General features: G+C 45.1%; 1 pseudogene; it reads right to left on the bottom strand.

Moving 5' to 3' along the window:
- Positions 1-23,960: 23,960 nt before the first annotated feature.
- LOC124694387 lies at positions 23,961-25,101 on the bottom strand (annotated as a pseudogene).
- Positions 25,102-27,145: the final 2,044 nt, after the last annotated feature.

Raw genomic sequence — 27,145 nt, forward strand, 5'->3', positions numbered from 1 at the left:
CGACTCCTAGTTCGTCAAGGCCGGAGGTCTAGTTGCATGCCTCTCGTTTTTCTTTTTGCTTCTTTGCTCTTGTCGCCAAGGTAGTCATTTGGCGACACGTATTTCCTTAGCTCCACTGTAATGCCCTTGTAATTATTCCCAAGAGATTAATGAAGAACTCTATCTTTGCCTGTTATTTGATGTTGTCCTATTTAAATTTCAGTTGATATTTGATAACTATACTCCAACTTCCGCTCCTTCCAATGTTTCGCCTTCTTCCCGCGCGAAGAGAACTGTTACTGATGCTGCACCTGTCGATGATACCTTGTCGCAAGAATTGGATGAGCTTCGACAACAACTTCAGCATGCGAAGAAGCAAACACTTGTGATGATGGAGCAATCACGTAAGTCATCTGAAGCCGAAAAACTGCCCTTCGGCAAGCTCGCGAGGCTGTGGCTGCTAAAGAGATTGCTCGCTTCCGAGGCTGAAAAGGCGGTCACTCGAGAAAATTTCATGCTCGAATTAATGAATGAAGCCGGTGCGTATATGTCGGGTATGTTTGTCTCATCCTCGTAATATCTTTCATCTTCATGCTAGTGTCTCTTAGAGGTTTTCCTTTCGTTGTTTTGATAGGTGCCTTTATTGATGCTCGCTTGCCGAGGAAGAGAGGGTAAACGCTAGGACAAACCTCCTTGTTAATCTTTCCTTGGACCATGGTTCTTTGTTTTGGGCTACTCCAGAGAGGACTCGCCAAATTACCAGATTTCAAGATCGCACCTCTCAAACCCGTGATTTCCTTCACTTCTGTACCAAATCCTTATCCATGGTTTACAATTCCATGTTTCCTCGGAATGTCCAACCAAAAACTCTTCCGGAATTGATGGAAAAGTTCAAGGATGCTCGCAGTATCCATGACTTTGTCAAAGCACAACTAGTAGCTGGTGCCAGATTTGCTCTTATCATGCTCCAGATCTGCCACTCGAAGCTTGATCTTACCCAGGTTGTCGAGAAGGTTCACCAAAAGGTAAAACGTCGGAGAGTTGGTGTTGACAGGATTAACACGAAAGTTACGCCTGTAGCCGAAGAAATGATTGAGGACCTGCTTCGGATGGATGCCGACTTTTTTGCCGATGGCCATTATGCCGATTTTCTTGGTGCTGCTCCTGAGGAGGACAGAGTTACTCTTGATGACATACTAAATCAAGACTAGTTATTTTCTTATTGTAGATATTTCTTCTTTGTAATCCGTGACTATATTGTAAAGCAGCCATTATGTTTCTATGTTTGTCTAGCCCCCGAGTGTCTCGGTGATTCTTTACTATATTTGTATATTTGCGAGGTTGTGAACCAAGGCATTTATATATTTGAGGCAAATATGAGCCCCCGAGCTTTTGTTGAGTACTATTTTGTATTTTTATTGACTCACGAGGTATTTGAATACCAAGGTAAGGTTTTTCTTTTGTCGATGAACTATATTGGAATTCGCTCGGAGCGGTGACTTTGGTCATGTTGATAAAGAAGAAAGGTAATATGGCCACTATCTTTATTATATTGCAGCACCGCGAGCCCGCCTCATTAAAAACCTTCTCCGGCCCCACTCGGTGCCCCGAAAAAGGAAAAAGAGTGCGTCTGAAAACTCGCGGGCGTTTCAAGTACATTGAAGTTTTACAAGGACTATATTTCGACTCTAGGCGTAGAACCGCCCGAGTTGCGCCACGTTCCGGGGTTTGGCTCCTCCACCCCCGTCTTCTTGTCCTTTATCCTATATGCTCCTCCTCCGATTACTTCCGTGACGATGTAAGGGCCAAGCCATGGTGACTCGAGTTTTTCATGACTTTTTTGCGTGAGCCGAAGAACTAGGTCGCCCACCTGAAAAGATCTTGGCCGCAAACGTCGACTGTGGTAATTCTTCAAGTCCTGTTGATACTTGGTTACGCGAGATAGTACTTCGTCTCGAGCTTCGTCGAGTGCGTCTACATCGTCTTCCAATGCTATCTTTGAAGCTTCTTCATCATATGCTGTGACTCTAGGGGAGTCGTGCTCTATTTCTATTGGAAGTACTGCCTCCGCGCCATGAACCAGAAAAAACGGGGTTTCTTGTGTCGCCGTATTTGGTGTTGTTCGGATGCTCCACAGCACACTTGGTAATTCTTCAGGCCAGGTATGTCGAGCTTTTTCTAAAGGTCCCAACAGACGTTTCTTGATGCCATTGCAGATGATGCCATTGGCTTTCTCGACTTGCCCATTGGTTTGAGGATGTGCAACTGACGCAAAGTTCAGCTTGATACCCACCTCTTTGCAATAGTCTTTGAATTCATTGGATGTGAAGTTGCTACCGTTGTCTGTGACGATGCTGTGGGGCACTCCAAACCTGAAGACGAGACCAAGTATGAATTTTACTGCAGATGCTCCGTCTGGTGAATTTATCGGCTTCGCTTCTATCCACTTTGTAAATTTGTCGACAGCTACTAGCATGTACTCCTTTCCTCCTGGCCATGATTTGTGTAACTTGCCCACCATATCGAGTCCCCATTGTGCAAAGGGCCACGACAAAGGTATTGGTGCTAGCTCGTCTGCCGGAGAGTGAGGTTTTGCGGCAAACCTTTGACATGCGTCGCAAGTTCGTACTATGTCCTTAGCATCCTCAATTGCTCGTTAACCGGTAGAATCCTGCCCGAAAAACCTTGGCTGCGATAGCTCGACTACTTGCGTGGTGGCCACATATTCCTTCGTGTATATCCTTCGAATTATTCTTCCCTCTTCGGGTGTGACGCACCTTTGCAAGACGCCTGAGATACTTCTCTTATATAATTCTCCCTTAACCACTGTGAAAGCTTTGGAGCGTCGAATTACTCGCCTTGCCTCGACTGGATCGTCGGGTATTTCTTTCCTGAGTATATATGATATGTATGGCTGCATCCATGGTATTTGTATTACCATGACCAGGTCTTGCTCTTCTTCTTCTTCCTCTTGCTTCTCCTTGGTAGCCCCCGAGGGTTTCTTCTCCTTCTTTTTTGATTTTGTCGACTCAGTGGATCTCTCTCGTTATCTCTTCCCAAAATACACCCGGTGGGACTGCAAGGCACCGCGACCCGATGTTTGCCGTAACGTCGGCTTCGTCGTTGCTCAATCTACTTATATGATTTACTTCGCATCCATCGAACAACTTCTCGAGCTCATTGTACACCTCCTTGTATGCCATCATGCTATCATTGACTCGCGTCACATTGGTTCATAACTTGCCGAGCTACCAACCGTGAATCGCCAAAGATTTTTAATCGAGTTGCTCCGCAGGCTTTCGCCATCTTCATCCCGTGTATGAGAGCCTCATATTCTCGCTTCATTGTTAGACGCGTTAGGGAACGTCATTCGAAGGATGTACTTCAACTTGTCGCCTTCGGGTGATATGAGTACTACTCTCGCGCCAGCCCCTTCTAGTCTCTTGGACCCATCAAAGTTCATAGTCCGGGTTCTCGATAAATCTGGGGTCCCGTATTTTGCAACTCCATCCACTCGCGATGAAGTCCGGTAGTATTTGCGACTTTATTGCTTTTCTTTTTTCATACGTGATGTCCCGAGGGGAAAGTTCTATTCCCCAAAGGGAGACACGACCCGTAGCTTCCGGGTTGTTCAAGTATATTTGACAAAGGAGCTTCATTGACCACTATGATCGGGTGTGCCGAAAAATAGTGGCGCAATTTTCGTGCCGTCGTGAACACTCCATATGCTAGCTTTTGGTACCGAGGGTACCTTTGTTTTGAGGGAGACAAGACTTCGCTCACGAAGTATACCGGTCGCCGTACTCCATGGATTTTCCCTTCTTCTTCTCTTTCGACAACTAACACCGTGCTAACCACTTGGGGTGTGGCTGCAATATACGGCAGGAGAGGTTCCTTTTCCTTTGGAGCCACCAGGATTGGTGGTGTCGATATTTTTCGCTTCAGATCCTCGAAAGCTCTATCGGCTTCTTCGTTCCACTCGGAATTTATCTCCTTGTTTGATCGGCGCATAAAATGGTAACGCTTTTTCTCCTAACCCGGCGACGAATCTGCTCAAAGCCGCGACTCGCCCGGTTAGTCGTCGTATTTCTTTCAACTTCGTTGGCTTCCTCATTGTTACTATGGCTTGTATTTTGTCGGGATTTGCCTCAATCCCTCTTGCTGAAACTAGAAATCCTAGAAGTTCTCCCGCCGGGACGCCAAAAGAACACTTCGTCGGGTTCGAGCTTGAGGCAGAATTTGTCGAGATTGTCAAAAGTTTCTTTGAGATCCTCGATCAGCGTTGTCCCCTTTTTTGATGTTATGACGACATCATCGATATATACTTGCACATTTTTCCCGATCCGTGTTGCTAAACACTTCGCATCATCCTCTGATATGTTGCTCCCGCATTTTTTAGACCAAAGGGCATTGTCTTGTAGCAAAACACGCCGTAAGGTGTAATAAACGCTGTTTTGGCTTCATCATCTTCTTTTAATCTGATCTGGTTATAACCAGAGTATGCATCCAAAAAGGAAAGACGTTCACAGCCTGCCGTGGAGTCGATGATTTGATCGATCCTTGGGAGGGGGAAGTGATCCTTAGGGCAATGTTTGTTGAGACACGTAAAGTCGACGCACATGCGAAGGACCTGTCGTGTTTTTCTTCGGCACCATCAACCGGGTTAGCTACCCATGTGGCTTCCGTAGATATCTCTCTCGATAAAACCAGCTTCCTCTAGTCGATTTATTTCTGATAGCATGGATTTGCGGTTTGGTTCCGAAAAACGCCGCAAAGGTTGTCTGATTGGTTTCGCTGTTGGATCCAAATTTAGGTGGTGCTCGGCAAGTTCCCTGGGTACTCCTGGCATGTCAGCTGGACACCATGCGAAGATTTTCCACTTCTCACGGAGGAACTCGACGAGCGCGCTTTCCTATGCGATATCCATGTTGTTTGCAATGGACGTCGTCTTTTTTGGATCTGTCGGGTGAATCTGCACCTCCTTAGAATTTTTCTCTGTGTTGAAAGTTGATTCTTTGTTTGGCCTTCCAACGTCTGGCAGTACGTCGTAATCAGTCATGCTTTTCGACGCCAAGTATTCAGCCTGCATCCCGAAGGTTTCTGATAACCGATGGAAATCCTTGTCGCATTTATCAGCTAAGGCGAAACTCCCTTTGACCGTGATTGGTCCCTTGGGTCCGAGCAATCTCCATAACGTGTATGTATAGTGTGGTACTGCCATAAACCTAGCATATGCTGGTCGTCCCAACAAGGCGTGGTATTGCGATGGAAAATCCACGACTTCAAACTCCAATTTCTCGATTCTATAATTTTCTCGGGTTCCAAACCGAACGTCGAGGTTGATCTTTCCCAATGGGTAACTTGGTTTTTCCGGTGTGATGCCGTGGAACCTTGTGTCCGTTGGCTTCAGTGTTTGCTAAGGATATGTTCATCTTCCTCAATGTATCCGCATACATAAGGTTTAAGCTGCTGCCACCATCTATGAATACTCGAGAAACATCAAAGCCCGCAATAACCGCCGGCAGAATAAGTGCTCGACCGCCCCGGTCGAGGAACTTGCTGCGGATGATCTCGCTATTGTGAAGCCGATATCTTGTCCCGACCAATTAAGGTACTCAACTCGTTGGTGGAGGCATTTTCTCTGCCATGAACACCTGTCGTGAGATTACTTTTTGAGCTCTATTGGATGGCCTTCCCTTCCGAATCATCGACACTCGCTCCGTTGGAGTTAGGATCAACATAGGGTGGTGGTGCGAAGTCGCCGCTATTCTTAGCCGGGTGTCGATTGTCCTCTCGTAATCGCGGGAGGTGGCGGTAGATGAACTTCGCTCCTAGGCTCCCGAGGGTTTCTCCGTGCTGCTCGAGCGTGAGCATTTTCTCGCACATCCGAACATTGCTTGGAAATTTCGACAGTCTTTCCTGCAGGTGCCCCGACCGTCTTTTCCCGTTGCCGTCGAGGAAGAAGTGCATTTGTCACGGTCCGTTCAGCATTTCTTCGGGGGACACGAAAGGTCTTGGAAACCTCGGCCCACTATTTTGTCTATTGCGGGAGTCGTCTCTATTGTCGCTTCTCTGTTCACTACTTCTCTGATAATCATCTCTATTGTTTCCTCCTGCGCTGGCTCGGAATCCAGCCGAAATTTGCCCTGGAGCGTCGTAGTTCTGATACTGCCGAGGAAATCGTCGCTCGATTGATAATTTCGACCACGGTCCTCCTCTGGCGACCTGTGTCGTTTATTGTGGACAGCGTCTTCTCCGTCCGCCCATTTATTTGCTATCTCCATCAACGCGGATACTCGTTTTTGGATTGGTCCTTCCCAAGTCCTCGACAAAATCTCCACGCCTCGATTCCTGCGACAAACGCATCTATTGCTCTCTCGTCAGATATATTTTCTGCCGAGTTTTTTATGATGTTCCACCTTTGGATGTATTTTCTCATTGACTCATCTGGCCTTTGTCGACACGCCCTCAGCTCTTCTAACGACGCAGGCTTCTTGCATGTGGACCTGAAGTTCTTGACGAATACGTCCTCGAAACTTTCCCAGCTGTCGATGGATCCTGGCGGGAGTTTTTTGATCCAAGATCGTGCGGCTCCACTTAAGTGCACCTGAATACTTTGCATCGCTGTTGCTCTAGTTCCTCCAGTTAGCTTCACCGTCTCGAGGTAATCTATTAACCAGTCCTCCGGATCTTGCAGGCCGTCGAACTTTTTGAAGTGATCGGGTAACTTGAATCCTGAGGGGACTCGAGTTTTTCGGACTCTTCTCGTGAAGCACGGTAGACCGCACATATCCTCGTCATTAAGCTCCGGGGACCGCCGATGATCTCTTCTGCTTTGCCTCGCTCTATCGACCCTTGCTTGTGCTCCCGTATCTCTTGCTCCACTTGGTCCTTCCGGAGCTGCCGCCGTTGCTGCTCGCAGGTCGTGGACTATTTTGCCTTGCCGCTTCTTCGGGAGGCGTTGCTACGAACGCTGTCCCCATAGCTCCAACCCTCGCTAACGCCATATTGTATAATGTTTCCCTTGGATCTCCTGGGGTGAGTCTGGATGCAAGGATGTAAGCTTGTGTCGCCATATACCCAGCTTCTGGTGTCTTAGGGATAATATTTCCTCTTGTATCTATCGTCATAAAAGACATGTCGAGGTTTTGAATCAAGTGCTCTCTTTCTGCTTCGGGTATGTGTTGTAACCTTGATCTTCCTCTGTTCCGAGCCTCTCCGTGGCTATCACCCGAAACTCTAGATTGTCCACTTAGATCCGCCCTTCTCCTGCTGGATGCGTAGCTGCCTCCTTTCTCCTCGTTCAACTCAGCCGTCTCGTTTTTCTATTTCTCGGGCAGCTCGTGCGAGCATATATTGATAAGCTTGCAGTTCTTGAGCCGTAGCTGTCGTCGTCATTGGTTCCGAACCATCTATGGCTTTTGCCGCTCTATCCCAGTGCTGCTCGTGGAAGTTGAACTCGACGCGTGGTGTGGGCCCGACATATTTAGTGCCCATACCTCTCCTTAAATCTGAGGGATCGACAAAAGGATTTCCCAACTCGTCGAAAGCCTCCGATGTTTCCTCTTGATTTTCGATAGCATAAATCTGATGATATTTTGTACTCGGATCTATGTTGGGTTCGGTGACATCATTGTTGAGATTGATGAAGACCTTGCCCACCGTGAGAGATTTGTCGATGAAGTCGTAATCGTCGACATCGCTTGAGCCATCGCTTATATGTGAGTCCGCAGATGACTCAAACGATGCGTTGCTCGGAGATCTTGGCGAGTTTCTCTCTTGCTCGATGTCGACGTAACGTGTCGCCGAAGTTTCTTCTTCCGACTCGGTTGACGATGCATAGCTTGAAAAATCGGAATCGACCGCCGACGATCCCGACGAAATCGGAATTTCGACACGATACGACCCTTCCTTCTCGACGCGAAAGTGGAACCTTCCGAACGTCATCTCCAAGGGCTCCGCCAGATACGCATATGCATCCAAACGGGAGGGTGGGTGAGGAACAAAATCAACAAGACCAGACAGCCGATCCGTTTACCTCGATCCATAGTATTGCTTCCGGTTGACGATGTCGAAGATCTTGAACGTGCCATCGAGATCAGCTCCTTACGCCTCTAATTCCCACAGACGGCGCCAATTGACAAGGGATTAACTTATCAATGCCTATGGATTGTAGGCTAGGGTTTAGTTAGAAGTAGAGGGCAAGTAGATCTCGAAGGTTTCAGCCGAAAAGTACTCGACGAATATGAAAACTAGGGTTTGCAGACAATGATTCGATGATCTCTTCGTCCCTCGACTCCCCCTTTATATAAGAGGCGGAGCCGAGGGTTTCGTTTTGTACAAGTTACAGAGTCCGGGACGGTTTCTAACTCATCCCGCCAGATTACAAATAACACTTCCTATTACAACTCTTATCTTTTCCTTTAACACATCTTGGGCTTCCGAATCTTCTTACCCTTCGGGTAGTGGGCCTTCAATAAACCCCGGGTACTATATTCGGCAGGCCCATTTGGGATGCCTATGTCAATGGCGTAGGCCGGGTCTCGCCGCAGATCTGGCGCCAGGCGGGCCGCCAAGGCATGATCTCAGAGCTGCAATATCCCCCTTAAAAGAATCTCGTCCCGAGATTCCAAGGTAGCAATAGAGAAAGTAACAAGAACTACACCGGTCTTCAATGATCTTTTCAATACCAAGACAATCTTTTTCTTGAAGAAGTTGATCCACGACATCATGAATGAAGTTGATCCACAACACTATGAAGAAACTGATCCACAACACAATGAAGAACTCTTCATTTTGCTTTCTTCACTCTAAAGGAAAGAGGGAATGACACTGGACGGTGGATCTTCACAAAGATTAAGTATCTCATGGTCAACTCATGGAGGAGTGTATAAAAACAACTCTTGAGCTAACAGACATGAAACACGTCAAGGTATCGGAGGAGACGGAAGAAGTTTCAAATTTTTGGTAGACAATTACTCCATGCCTGATAAGAATACGAAGGGCAAGGTAGCGAGGAGTTAAATGGCCTTTGATACCATAACGAGGCATTCTTAGAGAGGGTGACTCGTAGAAGGACGAATGATTATACAACGAGAGCAACTTTGGATTTCAAAATCATAGTCACTCTTCGGACAGGATACATGAAACTATTGTTGTCTAATCAAAAGGCTGGGGCCTAGATGACTGACGAATTCACACAACGTGTGAATTGATTAGAACTTCAGGTACAAACAACATGAAGGGAAGGAACACTAGCTAGTGAAGTGCCAAGGTTTGGGACCCTAAGAAAAGATACTTCTCCCAGGATTTGAACTTTGAATATGACAAGAGGATTGTCACTCGGTTAAAGCTTACTCAAAAATACTGTGGTCACATATGGTTGACGAATTCACACAACGTGTGAATTAAAGGGAACTTCAAGTAAAACCAAAGGAAGGAGAAAAGCATTGTCGAACAACGTAGCAAGGATCACCGGGGAGTGAATTTTTTTCCTTACGAAGTTGTTATTACCGGAGAAATGGTTTCGAGTGATTGACCGAGAGACATTTAGCAATGCTGCTTCTAATCTGTTCTCCTTGATGTGCTAAACACCAACATTAGGCAAATGATGAACTTTCAATAGGTCATCAAGTGAAGGTCAGACTTCGGAATTGAAAAGACATCATAAGGGCAACTCCTAGAATAAGTCGCACAAGATCCTTATGAAGAGTGGTTATTCTTGTTGTTTCAAGAGATTATTGATGGGATTCGTAGCATAGAAAACAAAAAAATTCCTACCGCAAGAATGAAAAACAAGCCAAGATCCAATCAAGAAGATGGGAGCAACGAGAAGATCATGAGACTAACCCTCGAAGATTTCCAAAGCCTACGAGATTAGATCTCGTTGTTGCAGAAGATGATCACTTGCCGCTTTCAAAAGCGCGTAGAAGATCTTGACGGTGCCACGATCGGGCAGCACCTCCGTACTCGGTCACACGTTCGTTGTTGATGACGATGTCCTTCTCCCCGTTCCAGCGGGCAGCGGAAGTAGTAGATCCTCCTCGGAATCCCGACGACAGACGACGGCGTGGTGGCGGTGGTGGTGGAGAACTCCGGCAGGGCTTCGCCTAAGCGCTACGGGAGGTGTATGAGGAGGGAGGTGTGCTAGGGTTTGGGAGAGAGGGGGTAGGGGTGCCGACCAGGGACCCCCCTATGGTGGTGCCTCCAAGTACAGGGCTGCCCCCTCCCTCTCCTCCTCATTATATAGGTGCAACCCCAAGGGTTTGCCCAAAGTCTTCGAATAAGACCCCAATTCAAAAACTGCCTTATGGACGAAACCTAGAGGGACAGGGACTTTCCCCTTCCCCCTTTCTTTGGCCGGCCAAGGAGTGGACTCCACCCTCCCACTTGGTTGGCTGGTTGGGTTTGGTGGAGTCCAACCGGGACTCCACCTTCCATGGTGATTTCATCCGGAAGGTTCTAGAACATTCTAGCGCCTTCCATAAATGCACCGGATCATTTCCAAACTTGGAAAGTGACTTCCTATATATGAATCTTATTCTCCGGACCATTACGGACCTCCTCATGATGTCCTGGATCCCATTCGAGACTCCGAACAAACATCTGAACTCCATTCCATATTCCATATCTACTTAAAATGACATCAAACCTTAAGTGTGTCACCCTACGGTTCATGAACTATGTAGACATGGTCGAGACTCCTCTCCGACCAATAACCAATAGTGGGATCTGGAGATCCATAATGGCTCCCACACATTCAAAGATAACTTAGTGATCGATTGAACCATTTACATACGATACCGATTCTCTTTGTCACACGATTATTTTACTTGTCCGAGGTTTGATCATCGGTATCTCCATACCATGTTCAACCTCGTCTCCGACAAGTACTCTTTACTCGTACCGTGGCATATCATCTCTTGTGAACCATTCACATGCTTGCAAGCTAATCAGACGACATTCCATCGAGAGGGCCCAGAGTATATCTATCCGTCATCGGGATTGACAAATCCCACTCTTGATCCATATGCCTCAACTCATACTTTCCGAATACTTAATCCCACCTTTATGACCACCCATTTACGTAGTGGCGTTTGATGTAATCAAAGTACCCTTCCGGTATAAGTGATTTACATGATTTCATGGTCGAAGGACTAGGTAACTATGTATCGAAAGCTTATAGCAAATTGAACTTAATGATGTGATCTTATGCTACGCTTATTTGGGTGTGTCCATTATATCATTCATCTAATGACATAACCTTGTTATTAATAACATCCAATGTTCATGACCATGAAACTATGATCATCTATTAATCAACAAGCTAGTTATACAAGAGGCTTACTAGGGACTCCTTGTTGTTTACATAACACACATGTATCAATATTTCGGTTAATACAATTATAGCATGGTATGCAAACATTTATCATAAACACAAAGATATATAATAACCACTTTATTATTGCCTCTTGGGCATATCTCCAACAATTATGACACTAGACCTTCCGACAAATTGTGTTAACCACGACATCAATCTTGTCAGATTTACAAAGAGACCTATGTCAAAAATCCTTGAGAAACACTAACCATCGTTGCTACTTGAGATTCAGCTTAGGATAGGTGTAAAGATATTTCAAACTTAGCAAGTCCAAATAGAAATTTGCAATAGTTACCACCAAGGTAAAGTTGCTAGATTCTCAAGTTATGGACTACAATGTTAAGCTCCAAAAGATTGAGCTAGATTGCATAACCCATGTGGTTGCAACTGCCAAAGGCATTGCATGCATATGAACTACTTGCAATGTATCGCAATTGAGTCCTGGTGAGGACATCAAAGAAGATATTGAAACTATTAAGCTTCTTCTCTTTTTTGAACAAACCAGTCAGTGGCTTAGTGTGCATAGAGGAATGTTTCAAGCATATGGAGGTAACAACCTGCCTTCTCAGTAATATTCCGCACATGCATCACTGACTTTCCATGATTCCTTAGGAAAACAAAGGGAACTCTACCCAGATCCACGGCAACATCTTTCAACAAATGCACGTGCACCAGAGAAGATCACTTCCAGCATCCAGAACACATACTTCGTGATAACACAAAGATAGTTCTTAAAATTTTCCAACATTAGTGCCAAAGATTCAATATGAACCTCTTTAGAAATGGAGGGAATAAGAATATCATCGATGGAATCAACAACAAACTTATCAAGATAATCCAACAAGAAGGACTCATATGTTACATGAACGAGGAAAAAGTATTGGTCAGACCAAAGGGGCATGAAGGTGTACTCAGGCAAAACACCATTAATAAAAACACCATCAAGATAGTCCTTGGAACTGAGTTTGATTTGATGATAGTCCAAACACAAATCAAAGTTTTGGGAAGATAGCATGTCCATAACAGAGATACTTCTTGACTTCAACACAAACAAAACTAAACATCCCTTTAAGAAGAATCAAGTCGGATAGAGCTCTTGTCTTACAACACTCCAAGTTGTTGTTTAAGCTCAACCAACTAGTCCAGGATATCCTGTACGGTTTCTTGGAGAAGTAGTGATTCAGAGAACCAACTTACTCATGAACTTGACAACACGGTCATGTGGAAACATGGCGATGCTTCTAGAAAGACACATAGAACATCACTTACCACCGATATATCTCTAAGTTCGAGAGCGGAATATTGCTTTACAAAGCATCTGATGTGGTCTTGAGAGCTCTGTAATGAACCTAACTCTTTGACCGAAGAAGGTGTGCCTAGATAACATATTAGGGAACATACTCAAACTTCGCTTAGTGATCGATTAAACAATCACGCTAAGAATGACACAAATGTCCTTGGATTTCAAAGAAATGAGAATTGCTAAGAATCTCGGATGGCCACATCAATACAAACACCTCAACATTCCCAAGCACGGACAGCTCGGAGGAAGGGTGAGTAAATATATGTAAGAGCATCACTTCATCGATAAGTCCATGAGACTTAGCATGACCTATAGATATAAAAGAGTGTGATACTCTAAGGTAGAACAGAACAGAAGGTGCATAAACCCCACATTCTGCGGATTACAACACTTTGACCGGGTCCTAGAAATGGATGAGGTACTGCAGTTTGTTTCTCCCGACATTTCGAAGTGAAATGTCTTGGAAGACCACAGGTGTAACATGCACTAGAAGATTCCAATGCACAAATACCACTTGGTTGCTAACTACCAGAAAAAGGTCAGAAAGCAACTAGGAGGAGGAACATGAACAGGATCGGAAATCCTGAGATGTAGATGCACAATATGACACTCTTGCAAAACTCATGCTGAAAAGGATGTGTGGCAGAGTCACAGACATAGATTTGAGACTCACAAAGAGAACTCATATCGTGATCCATTTGGTTCCATGACAGAACCTCTACCATAGCTGATGGTAGGGAAGGTCTTTGTTGCCGCAATTCAATCACGACTACAACCAGAAGCTTGAAGGATTAATTTGAAGTTAGACATCTTGATGTAATGTTTGACCATTAACAACAAGGATCAACAAAATGGACCTTGGGTGAAAGGCCAGCATCATGTACTAGGTTCACACTAAGAGAACCCAACACAATCCGGGACCTTCGGTTCAAGTCCTAGGTTTAAAACACAAAGAAAGGAGTAACTACTATCTGAGTGGCACGGAGGACACTCCGAGGTAGTAATCACAAGGTAACTTTTAAGAAGTCATACCTAGCTTCCGAAGCAAAAGTAAAGGAGACATCCGAGGTGAAAGGAAACCTCGAAGCCTAGAACAGAATGTTGTGGAACCCACAAAATAGAGAGATCATGATGGAAGGAAATCTCTCGATTGAAATAAAACAAAGAGAGAACAAAGAACACACAACACTTTAGAGAACTCAACTCTAGGTCAACTGGTTAAGAAACGACCTGCCCTTGAGGCACCTAAGTTTTAAAAGACCAGAAGAGATCGTAAAACTTTTTCAAATCAACACAAGGTAAGGTGACTCTGAATTAGAGCGATACCAGATAAGGAGTAAAAAGAATCCTAATCAGATTTTCACAAATACGTTTAGCTTTCAAATAGTTTTCACAAACACTAGACTCAACATCGACCAACAGAAAGGTTTTCATACAGGCAATCCTGCTCTGATACCAAAACTTGTGGGGTCCCCCAGAGGTCGAGGCTAGATAAACCCAAATCTCCATCGGGCATAAGCCTAACCTAGATCTCTAGGGCCTACAGGGTGAGATAACTGAGCGAAAAACCAAAGTATTACAAGCAGAGGTCACTGACCTGATGTTTCACCAATCCACGGAAGCAAAGTTATGCTATTCTAAGTAGCAAGATAGTAAAAGGCCTAAGAGGCCAGGAGCATAAAGTCTAAGTCACACACGCTCCCCGCACGCGGTCTTCGGCGATGCCCTTCTACTTATAGAGGAGTTAGGCTGGTTTGAAAATATTTGGGGCGAAGCCGAAAGCGGGAAAAAACGATGAGATTTCGCTGTGGGGGTCTCTCCTCTGTTCGTTTCAATCCTTCACGGCAAGGATGGATGGATAGACGGTAGGGATGGGTATAGCACACGGATTGCTGACATAGCGCTTCTCACCAAACAAGGAAAACCAAGAGGCGTATCCCTAATTAATAGGTATAGTCAATCAATCCAGTTGACTAATCACCGGATGGACGCCTCATTTTCCCGGGCCCGATGGGACCAAGATCCACCATTTTGCATGCCGGATCAAAGGGAGGGATAAGAGGGATTGCGTTTAATTTTCACGACTTTTTCTCCATAATAACAATTACTTACTATGTTTCTTTCCTAAAATTCAGATACTTCCAGTGTCCCTATTCCCGGCTACAAATCCCGTAACTTTTGCTCCATAGGAACAAATTAATCTTGTTCGTCCGGCTAGGCAAAGATTTGATTATCTCCTCCTTGTGTTTGACAGAGAGAGACGGGATAGACAGAAGAATATATACGCGAGTACGACTAAATCGATTGTTTGTTATACATGCCGATTGATCTATCGTGAGCTGCATAGATCAATCTTATCTAACAGACTAAACAAAGCAGCACCACCTAGTTGCCATCACGGTTACGTCACGCTAAGCTGAATGTGCTTCCTGGCCACGGAATCCAAGCACTACGTACGTAGCAGTCGTACATGATTTTTTCCTTGTCTCTGAATTGCTAGAACAATCATACGATTTCAGGCCACAGGAAAATAGCTAAATACTACCAACTCGTCAAAAATTGGATTTATCATATTTAAGCTGCAACAAAATCAGAACCAATAGACATATCCAATCCATTTCAAATCACACGTAGCTCAAATTATGACGCAGAAATAACGCAAACCAAATTTCAACATCAAGTGCTCTAGCAATATTCTTTCAGCTTCAGGTTGCAGTACAAATAAAAATCAAACAGTACCAAGCTTCTTAAGATCCCGTGACTGATGGATGTATATGCTAACACTACTACAGCAGCTAGATACAGCAAAGCTCTAGGTACCATCCGGTGCTTAGCTAGGAAGAACAACACACAAACTAACAACTTCATATATTTGCACATCACCTCAACTGCTACTACGACACTTGCTAATTAACCAACATATCTAAACTTCCCGAGATCATAAAATGCACCATGTCATCCTCAGGTTATCAAGCACATCGACTCATGTAAGAAAAACCATGTCGGATCTAGGTCTCCCCCCTCCTGGCTAGCTACCAGCTCCAGTTTTCCCCTTGCCGATGCTGTTGCATCAAGGCAGTATGCGTCCACCTCTCTCCCTCCTACACAAGCATCACGGCGACCTGCTGGCAGCTCTGTGTAGCACTCCAACGCCGTGTCCGGTTACCACCAGTCAAACAAGGCTTAGCACCTCGCTCGTCCTTCACCTGCCTGCACAACATGTGACCATGTCAGCATCATACCATGATTCAAACAGGGGTCACCAGCCATTAAGCCGGAGCATAAGTACAACCAATCGCATAGCACATGTGAGCCACATAACAGATAAAGGGTGAACCAGTAGCTCACCAGACTCCAGAAAGCTTGTAGCCAAGGCTGAGCGTCACGGCTGCCACGCCGAGGAAGTAGTCGATGCCAGGGGCCACCCAAGCCTACAGCCACATGAGGAGCGCAGAAGGCATTGGCAAGCCCAGGAACAGCAGCACCGCCATCAACGCACCGCATAGCTAGTCCCCAAGAGGGCCTATCAAACATACATGTTTCAGCAAAAAAAATGTAAGCACAATGTCCACAATAAGCTTTTCTTGAGTGAAACAGTTTTCCATCAAAAAAATGCACTAACAGTTCACATTTTGAAACAACAAAGCCAAGTACGGAAACTCTTCACTGCCATCAGCAGCAGCATCTCTCTCCACAGACTCTGAGTACAAGTGTCTTCATATCAGGCCACACGCAGCGCTCCTGGATAGAAAGACCAAAAGATCCAGGTCCAGCTTTAATTCCCACTAGAGCGCATGCATGGAGCAGTTCATCAGCGTTAATTCAACAAAAAAGGCGTTGGATGCTAACAACCAGAATGCATAAAAAAAGCTGGACTAACACCAGGTAAAGATTGTCTCACATGCTGCATACCTGGATTCTATTTTCTTGTAGCCCAAAAACAGTATCACTTGTCTTCCAACGAGTCACTGTATCAGGTGCCCCTCTTGCATCTCAAAACTTGCTTTGCGGACAACACATGCCGACAGGGGCAGCAAGACAATGGCCCCTCTGCCCTTCACTTATCACATTCTTCAAACTGCAGGGGGAATCACATCAAGAATTGCTCGGATTTGACAAGAACAAGCAGATGAATGGCTCGGCCCTGCACTTCTTGGGTCTTTCATGCCAGCCAGAAATGAGTAGTATATCTTAACCGATTTGATTTTTCGGATGTTTGGTCTGCTTTGCTTGCATGAGCAGGAATGCCCAGACAACTGGGCTAGGCGTAGATTGGCTCCAGCCTCTTGTTGGTGAATCTCTACAACAAAAACATGGCACCGGTCAATCCAGAAGGTAACTTTGAAGAATACAAACCATAATAGTGTATACAACCATCATAGTGTATATCAACAAGATAATTTTTTGTATGTCCAAATATAGAAGCTAACTAACCAATAATAACACTCTTTATTTATGTAGCACTAAAAACACAAAGGAAGTGCCAAGCAATACCATAAGATCCCGTGACTGATGGATGTATGTGCTTACACTACTACATCAGCTAGATAGAGCTAATCTCTAGGTACCATCCGGTGCTTAGCTAGGAAGAACTACACACAAACTAGCAGCTTGATATACTTACACAACACCTCAAGTGCTACGACTACACTTTCTAACCAACATATCTAAACTGCCCAGATCACAAAAAGTACCATGTCATCCTCAGGTTATCAAGCACATCGACACATGTAAGAAAACCATGTCGGATCTAGGTCTCCTCCCTCCTGGCCAGCTACCAGCTCTAGTTTTCCCCTTGCCGCTGCTGTTGCATCAGGGCAGTTATGCTCCACCTCTCTCCCTCCTACATGATCGACACGGCGACCCGCTGGCAACTCCGTGTACCACTCCAACGCCGTGTCCAGCAACCACCAGCCAAAAAAGACTTATCGCCTCGCACATCCTTCACATGCCTGCACAATATGTGACCAGGTCCACATCATCACCATAATTCAAACAGGGGTCACCAGGCATCAAGCCGGAGCCTAAGTACAGCCAATCACAGAGCACATGGGAACCACATAACTGAAGGGTGAAGGGTGAACCAGTAGCTCACCGGACTCTGGAAAGCTTGTAGCAGAGGCTGAGCGTCACGGCCACCATGCCTAGGGGGTTGTCGAAGCCAGGGGCCACCAAGCCTACAGCCAGATGAGGAGCGCGGGAGGCCTCGGCAAGCCCAGGAACAGCAGCACCGCCATCAACGCACCGCATAGCCAGTCCGCAAGAGGGCCTACAAACATACATGTTTTACCAAAAAAAAAGTAAGAACAATGTCGGCAACAAGCTTTTCTTGAGTCAAACACCTTTCCATCAAAATAAATACACTACCAGTTCACATCTTGAAATATCAAAGCCAAGGACAGAACCACTTCATTTCCATCAGCAACATCTCTCTCCGTAGACCCTGAGTGCAAGGGTCTTCATCTCAGGCCACACGGAGCGCTCCCGCTGGGGTAACCTGCATATAGCAGTTCATCATCGTTAATTCAACAAAAAAAAAGGTGTTGGATGTTAGCAACCAGAATGCATATAAAAGATGGACTGACCCAGGTAATGATTGTCTCATATGCTGCATACTAGGATTCTCTTTTACTGTAGCCCAAACAGTATCCATTGTCTTCCAAGGAGTCACCAGTAGCATGTGCCCCTCTTGCATCTCAAAACTTGGATTGCCGACAACACAGGCAGACAAGGGTAGCAAGACACTAGCCGCTCTGCCCCTTCGCTTATCAGATTCTTCAAACTGCAGGGTGAATCACATCAAGAATTGCCCAGGTATGACAAGATCAAGCGGATGACTGGCTCGGCCCTACGATTCTTGGGTCTTTCATGCTAGGCAGAAATTAGAAGTACATCTTACCCGATCTGATTTGTGGATGTTTGGTCTGTGCTTGCTGGAGGAGGAATGCCCAGACCACTCACCACGAATTATGAAAGGCCAAATGCAAGGCTTAGTGCTTGCCAGTTATTTCACCTAATATGTCTGCCAGCTACCGTAGTAGATAAGGTCAGTGGTGACAGCAGGCCAGGCCATTTAGGTGCTCCATTAATACCGATAGATCATAACTACATTGTCACCAAGTCTCCTTGATATATTCTTGCACGATTCTAGTCATCGCGCCATTTGAGCCAAGACACCTTGCCAAACAGTGCACAAAACGTCGACGAAACACCTGAAAATTTTAATCCACAAACCCGCCTTACTTAGCAGAAGCAAACCACCGACCTTAGGTTATCAGTTCAGTACAACCTATAGAGCTATCTGCACCACTCTTCAGTAGAATATAGACTGGACCTTCATAAAATTCGGAAATTGTACCTTCTAGGAAAAGAAACCAGGCTGCGGTCAAGACGGCTTCAACAAGGAAATAAGAAGAATCATATAATAGCCTGTTAATACGTACATCATACATGCCAGTTGGACATGATATGGTTTTCATGCTATGTCGTTGGCATCGGTTAAACAAAGAAAATAAATACAACCAAAGTGGTAGCAGAATGAGCGAAAAAAAAAGATACTCCTGTGAGTAAACCATGGACATCAAAAGCTATAGGCCGTGGAAACCTAGAAAAAAACGGCATACTATTTGCTTCAAGAAAACCAAACAATCTGCTTGAACAAAGATTCTTCATCACAAGGAAAGGGACATACCAATATATCAAAATTTCGATTGTTGTGATCATTCCTCCATTACCCAGCAAGCAGAAATACTTACATGCATGCAAATATGTATCTACTACTTAAAGAAGTAACAGGAAGACGACAACCTCAGAAGTATCTCCAACTTAATCAATAGTGCAAAAAAATTTCATAGCACAACTCTTCTTACAAGATTGATAACACCGTAAAAAAATGACTTAGGAAACTTGAAAAAATAGTCATTTTCAATCAAACAAAAAATCTTCTTTAAACACCACCAACCAAGAGTATGCATATTGTTGTTCTAAGCAATGAACAAGTATGACGCAACACCCATACTCATGAAATGGTAAAGAATTCACAACATGGGCTATATGCATGAACTATCTAGCACTTAAATGATCTGGAAAAAAAAATGCATAGTGCTTGGCTCGACCCACAACTCCATGCAGAACAGTACTTGATAGCATGACAACAATTGATTCAGCACAACAAAAAGAAATTTAACTTTTGGGTACCCACATCAACGAGCTCCCAGATAAAGGTGCCGAGGAAGTCTTGTCAAAAAAGGTCACCCTATCATTTATTCCTCTTGGTTATACACAAACAAGAACAAAACATGACCAGCAAAAGCAAACACAAGAAAATATGTAGACAGTGTTTTAAGTGCACATCCAACTTTTGAGATAGTAGTAAGAAGCAGCACACTCACATTGATAAGGACATAACTGAGTTCATCATTACAAGGAAACCTTGTGTTCAATCCATAAAGAGCAACAACTTAGATCTAGTAGTTCAGATCAGCAACAAGTGCACACTAGTAAAGAGAAGCTCAACACTAAATAAGAATCTGGTTTAAGAACACAGGCTACATGTTTAGACCACAGTGAAATATGTTACCTAAAACTTTATTATTGGTTAAAATAGAATAGCCACATGCGGTATTATTTTTACAGCTTACATTCACGGGGCTATGCAAGCATTCAGTACAAAAAGTGCTTAACAGTGGACTTTGAGAAAGAAGAAACAGGGGCAATTAATTCAATCTTGATGCTGCAATAATGGAGAAATGAAGTAGTGTGAGCTTGGGCCTAGTTGTGTAAAATTTGAATAAACACATGAGCCAGGTGGGCAATGGACACAAATTGTCAAATGAACTTATCAGGTTCAGGGTGGCTGTCCAAACAAATTTTGGACCTAGAGCAGGTTAAATAAATATAATTTACACTAAAGTTTTAATACTTTTCAAATAACTTAATTTTATTATATTACATTATAAATGATTGTATCTTCCCCTCTACATCGTAAAAAGCATTAACTAATATGGAATTTTGTAAATATATTTGGTATTAATTGTAATATACAATCAAAAATACTCTTAACATCTAAAAACAAATGTATTTTGTAATAAAAAAGTGTTAGTTTTTTTATTTTATAGACATTGGACAACAAATCATAAAATTGTACGCCTACTTATTTTTTGCATTTGCATTAATATTAAATATGGTTATTATTTTGGTTGACATAATGACACATTATAAGAAAATATCTTAAAAGCAATTTCTGGTGTACCATCATTGTAATCAAATTTACGGAAATTCTAGAGTATAGTCTGCAGATTAGTTTTGGCCACTTCTACAAATTATGAAGGGGCCCTACTCGACCTGCCTCCGCCCCTTCTGCAGGGTCATTAACGGCTTGACCACAGCATTGAGTGTTAATGCAGGTCAGTTCATCTTCATCGTGTGATGCACCCATGACCTACCTAGCCATGGGCGGAAGCAGCGGGGGGAGGGGCGTGGCCCACCCAGAATTTGTGGATTTTTTTTGACACCCCTTGGATAAAAGGTCCAATAAGCCCAACACGGTCTCACACTCACATTAAAAGTTCCAAGTTCCAATCGCATCGAACGAGAAGCAGAAACGAGGTCATGGACTAGATCATGCGCGATTCCCCGCCGGCAGCTGCCTCGGCGCCACTGGCGCCCGCCCCTCTCTCACTCGGCCCCCCGACGCTCGCTGCCCGGAATCCCTCTGTCACCGCTCTCCCCGGCTGGGTCGCCGTGCTTCCGGCCGGCCGCCGCTCTCCACGGCTACTCCCGCCGGCGCTCCAACAGTTCAGCAGGGCAGCAGGTCCGCTCCCGCACACAGTTTCCATGTGCACTGACTGACTGTTAAGTGTTTTAAGATATAAAATTGTCCCTTTTCAGCTATTCTCTGTGCTAATAATAGAATTAGTAGTTTGACACTCGTAGAAATGAAGTCACTTATATGGTTGAATGTTTCAATTATGTAGAAATGAAGAGAAATAGCTAAATTTCGTTACTTTTCGAGAAACAAGAATCAAAGAAGATTTCATCGTCTTCAACACCGTTGATTGTAGATGATGGAGAAATGATGTAATTTTCTATTTATACTACTCCCTCCGAACCTAAATAAGTGTCCAACCGGTAATGCAAATTGTATTTTACAATTAAACCCTTGCAAAATTGACTTTATCTAACAATCTATGGAGGTTGTGGCGCAATCAACTCCACTCCATGGATCTTGGATGTGTCCAGCGCCGCTCCACTCCGAGGACCCGCCATAGCCGGCGGAGAGCCGCATCGGGGGACCACCCGTCGCCATACAAACCGGCCATCGTGCTCCGGCGCGCCGCCCCGGCCCGTCCCTGCCGAAGTTGAGGAGGTCCATGGGCGCCACCAACAGCTTCGATCTATTCTGCGATAACAACGCACGGTCGGGGCTCCGCCCGCTTCCCTACAACATACCCGATTTCCTGATGGGCTCCTGCATCCAGCGCCTCTGGAACAGCACGCGCAGATCGAGGCCGGCGGGTGCAGCGCCGTCCACCCTACGACAACCCGTCGGCATCCAACGCCGATGTCGAGTCCATGCCGCCCGTAGTCGTCGCCGCGCATCACGTCGGAGCCGACTCCCGCGACTCGCCGTCGAGCTGGGCGCCGAGGCTCGGGAGATGCCCTATGGCCACTGGGGCGGAGGCTGGCAGAGGAGGGGATCGAATGTTGTGTGCGGTTGCGGGTTGGAGACGAAGACGTAGAGCTGTAGTGCGGGTTGAGTAAAAAGAAAACACGAGGATGTTTTCGTAAAATGTCCCGTCCGACAATTTTTTCGGATCGGAGGGAGTATATTCTATCATGTAAGACTCATTTCATATTTTGAACTATTTGGATTGCAATCATGAAAATTTGAGATATATATATATATTGAATTTCAATGTTGACAATCAATATGTCTTATATATTTTTATTTGGCAAACGTTTTTCGCAATTTGGGAGGCGCATTTTTTTGTGTGGAGGTGTGCCCCCCTCCAATTCTTTCCTGCATCCGCCATTGTACCTACTACCTAGCCCATTAAAAAAAGACCTACCTAGCACAACAACAAATATTGATTCTGAATTTTAGTTGACACTAGAAAGGCCCCATCTCAAACCGAAGGTCCTTTCCGGTGTGGAACATCGCTTACACGCCGAAAATTCGACCGTGTTCTAATGCTCCAGGCAAACTCAATCACCAACCCGTGTGTAATACATCGCACACGGCGACACATGTTCCCGGCAACAAACCAAGCAGTGTCACCTAGGCCAGAGCTTCGATGGAGAGGGTGGAGAGAAGACCGGCCATCAATACCTCATCCCAGCGGCTCCATGCTGTGTGCTCCGGATTGACGACCTAAGCAGCGCCACCTTCTTCAGATGTTACGACATACTATGATGGACACTCACACGAGCCATCAACAAAGCAAATCAAATTGGATCCACGAAGGATTGGGATGACTTGAGTTTTCCAAAAGATGTAATGAACTATCAGGACTAAGCTTGATTGTGACGAACTAGGACAGGTTTGGAACACGTACTATGCCAGACGAAAGCATTGATCCGGACATCATGGGCCCAGACACCGCAGTGCTGGAGGTTTGAGTGGATTGGGTCGAGCTAGAAGTCATGTCGAACATTTGAGCAATGAGATTGGATCTACTAGAGACACCGGAGGAATCGGAGCTGCCTCGATAGCCAAAACGTTACCACCGGATCAGATCTTAGACTAGTCACAATGGGGAGTATCATATAGTACTATCATGCATATGATACTAGTATGTGATACTATCTTCACAATGCATAGTATCATGTAGTAATATCATAAGTTAATTATATTTAGTGATTTGTAGAATCTCAATGCAAAAGTGTGTACAAGATTGGTTTAACATTAATTTTTCTGGTTCTACGTGCTATGATACAGTATCTACCTATGATACTACTACCATCTATTTCTTCATTTATTAATGTGACACATCAGCTTTTTACATGCATGATACTAGCTATGATACCCCCATTATGGGTAGTCTTATATTGCATTGCAAGCGGGCTTGGCATGCAAGGCAAGATGATTACCATCATAACTGAATCCGATTTGATACGGTTTTGTCTACACGAATATGCATAAACAATATTTAATTTAACAGAAATAATAGTTTGGTTCAAATTCTTTTTGTCCGAAACATTTCCCCCCCTGAATCAAAATTAAAATCCGTGCCCTTTAATTCCTTTCTCTTGCAGGATCAAAATATAAATGGATCAGCCATTGTCCGGGGATGTTTTCTAGTAAGAGTTGGTGCGCCTGCAGTGCTTCCTGACTTCGGATTTGGGGCCAGGGGAAGTGAGGCTGCTGAGCCTGGCCATGGCGTCGCTGAAGTCGAGGTCCTAATCCGCGGCGTTGTCCCTATACTCGATAAGCTTGTCTCCCGCGAAGTGTGTGGGGTCTTGGTTCAGCTCCCAGTCCGACTTGAAGAGCACCATTTTCTGGAGGTTGGCGGTATAGTAGCTATTGTCCAGGGCACCCGCCTCCAGAGTGTACAGGTTCACCCCCGAGGAGTTGTAGCCGGAGACTCCCTGAAAAAAGGGGCTCATGTCGCGGATGTTGTTCTTCTCCGTCGGGTTCGGCGTCTTGAGCCCATCAACGTTGACGCGGTACCTGAGGGCCGTCTGGTAGTCAGGGTCGATCGGGGTTTGCGTGGCCGCATCGAGGCGGTCCTGGAAGGACGTGCGGTGGGCGACACCGATGGAGTGCGCACCGGACAGGATGACAAGGTCTTCTACGCTGAAGCCGGTGCGGTTGAAGTTGTCCTTGAGCTCCTGGAAGCTGAAGCTGGCCTCCGGAAGGGTGGCGTCGGCTTCCGCCGCGGACGAGACCACGCCGTCCAGGAGGCCCGGCGCGAGGGTGTAGTCGATGCTGCCCTTGCTCAGGATGCGGGCCGACTCGCGCCCCGCGAAGACGACGATATCTGCGCAGGAGACGTCGTGGAGCCTGGCCTTGATGTTGTCGATCACATCGAAGCCGGCGAGGCCGATGTTATTGGCCGCGTTCTTTTCCACACTACTGCTCGACGGTGTTTTATCGAGGAGCACGGATGCATCGCAACCCTGATAGCATACAATATTCACTCCTATCAGCAAAATCATTTACATACAATATTTAGGTTCTAGTAGTAATAGTTGCGCGTGTATAATTGCATGCATGCCTCTAAACTGAAGGACTTACGCGGACCCAGCAGTCGTGGAATACCAGCCGGACGAGGGCGGCGCCGACGCCGGGGTTGCAGTTGATGGCGTTCTCCACCTCTTGCTTCACAACTGCGTCCATGACAGCCTGTGTCGTCTTAGCCGGCGACACTGCCTGAGCCTGCGCGGCGATGACTGCGAGGACCAAGGTCACCAGCACGCAAAGAGACGCCTTCACCATCTCTTCAGCACGGGCTGCAGGCTAGCCTGCGATCTCTAGTAGGAGTATTAGTTCTTGCAAGCTTGGGTTGCTTGAATTGTGGATTGTATCGTGGTGAGCTAGGGGGTTCATATACTAGTGGAACAAAAAAAAAATTATGCCGCTTCTCAGCTTCCGACCGGGGGAACGTATATCGACCGAATGCGCACATGCGGACATGCCCAATGATACAACCTTCTTCAATTCAGATTCCCAGTCAGGCACCATGATCAGCTGGATTATTGCTGCCGCTTGGTCAACGTGTCCCAGCGGTAGAGTTCAGGTCACCCGGTTCTCATCAATCGTATATGTCACGTACGTCGACCTTTTTTCAGGGTTTGCTAACTCATAGTCCACTGATAATTAAGTTAGACCGCAGTGGGACCCTCTCTTATTGGATTTGTATTGTGATTTACTTGTGAGTGAGTTACATATTTTTCGATAAAGGGGATATATTAATATCAATAGAAACAAATTACACCCAGCCTCTGCAACAACGCAACACCCTAATGGCAGTACGGATGCACGCAACCAAAAAAGATAAAAGAAACTAAGAAAGAAAAGTCCCGCTATAGTATCCTAAGCCTAGCAACAGTAATACATCCACCCCTAGATAACACCTGAAATACTCGCCAAAAGGGACGCCTCCAAGAAGGAAATATCGCACCAGCGCCGTCATCGTCCGATCAAAGATCTTAGGTTTTCATCCTGAAGATAGTCTCCGCTCTCAAAACAATGCCTCCAACAAAGTCATTGCCAAACACAACTAGTTAAGGCCAAACCTTGGGTTTTTCACCCTGAAAGATAGGACTCTGAACTTCACCAGTGACTTGTGAGTAAGTTACATATGGGTTGCAACTTGCAATTTTTCAGTTGTCAGATTATTTGCACCGTATAGAAATATGATAAATATGATGTAACTGAATTTTTTTCCGTATAGAAATATGATAAATATGATGTAACTGAATTTTTTTCAGTTGGAACTGAGATTTTAAGGTTGCGAGTGGGTTGAGATTTTTAAGGCTGTGAGAGGTTGAGAATTTTAGTTTCAAATAATTTTTTTTGACAATCAATACCACATATATTTATAGTAACAAATAATACATGATAGAGATACACGAGTTGTCTCTAACGATTACAAAATAAAGTCTAAAAGGTACTAGCAAATCTTCGAGGTCTTCAAACTCTTTCTTCTTCCAAGACACAATATTGTACTTTCCTGAAGGCAGCCAAAGATATATAACAAACCATAAACCTGTAAATACCAACGAAGGTTCTCCCGTAATTTTAATTTGAACCGCAATGCCAAGGCTGCGGGCACGCGCGTAACCATTAAAGTAGTTAATCAACATCGGCAAGAGTACCAACACCAGTATGTCAGGGAATAACAACCGATCAGCCTTGTCGATGTTGATGGGGAGCCGAGAATACGAATCACCATTGTCGAGGACGTAGCAACCGGGACAAAAACTGCGAGGATAATCTTCCTCGCGGCAACCATGAGAAAAGGTCCAAGATCGATCTGGCGAAGCAAGATCTGAACACCCATACCTAGATAATTGTAATCTTTCAACACCACCATTGACGTCGGGAAGGAGATTTCGTCGTCGAATGAAAGGCCGAAGATCACTTATTGCAGACGATGCCATCTCCATTGCAGGGAAACCAACAAGAAAACAGCGACCAAAATCCTAACATAGACTACTGGAAAGATTACTTTCATTGAAAACTCCACACATCGATCGGGTTCCCCACTCCTCCCGATGCCGGCGAAGCTGGCCGGAGGAGGGGGAACCGATCTATGGAGGAGGATGAAGTGGAGGGGCTAGGGTTTTTTCTCACGAGGCGGCAGGGACCCTTTGTTTTTAGTACATTTATCCAACTGATCTAATTTTCAGTTTCAAGTTGATTACAATTGAGAAAAGGATATTTAGGCGATAAAAGAATGTCAGTACTCACTATATATATGAGATTGTGAAATGACATTACTTAACTGAGTAACTTTCAGTCGACCAAGAATCATAGT

Source organism: Lolium rigidum, chromosome 3, assembly GCF_022539505.1.
Source record: "Lolium rigidum isolate FL_2022 chromosome 3, APGP_CSIRO_Lrig_0.1, whole genome shotgun sequence".
Lineage (NCBI taxonomy): Eukaryota > Viridiplantae > Streptophyta > Magnoliopsida > Poales > Poaceae > Lolium > Lolium rigidum.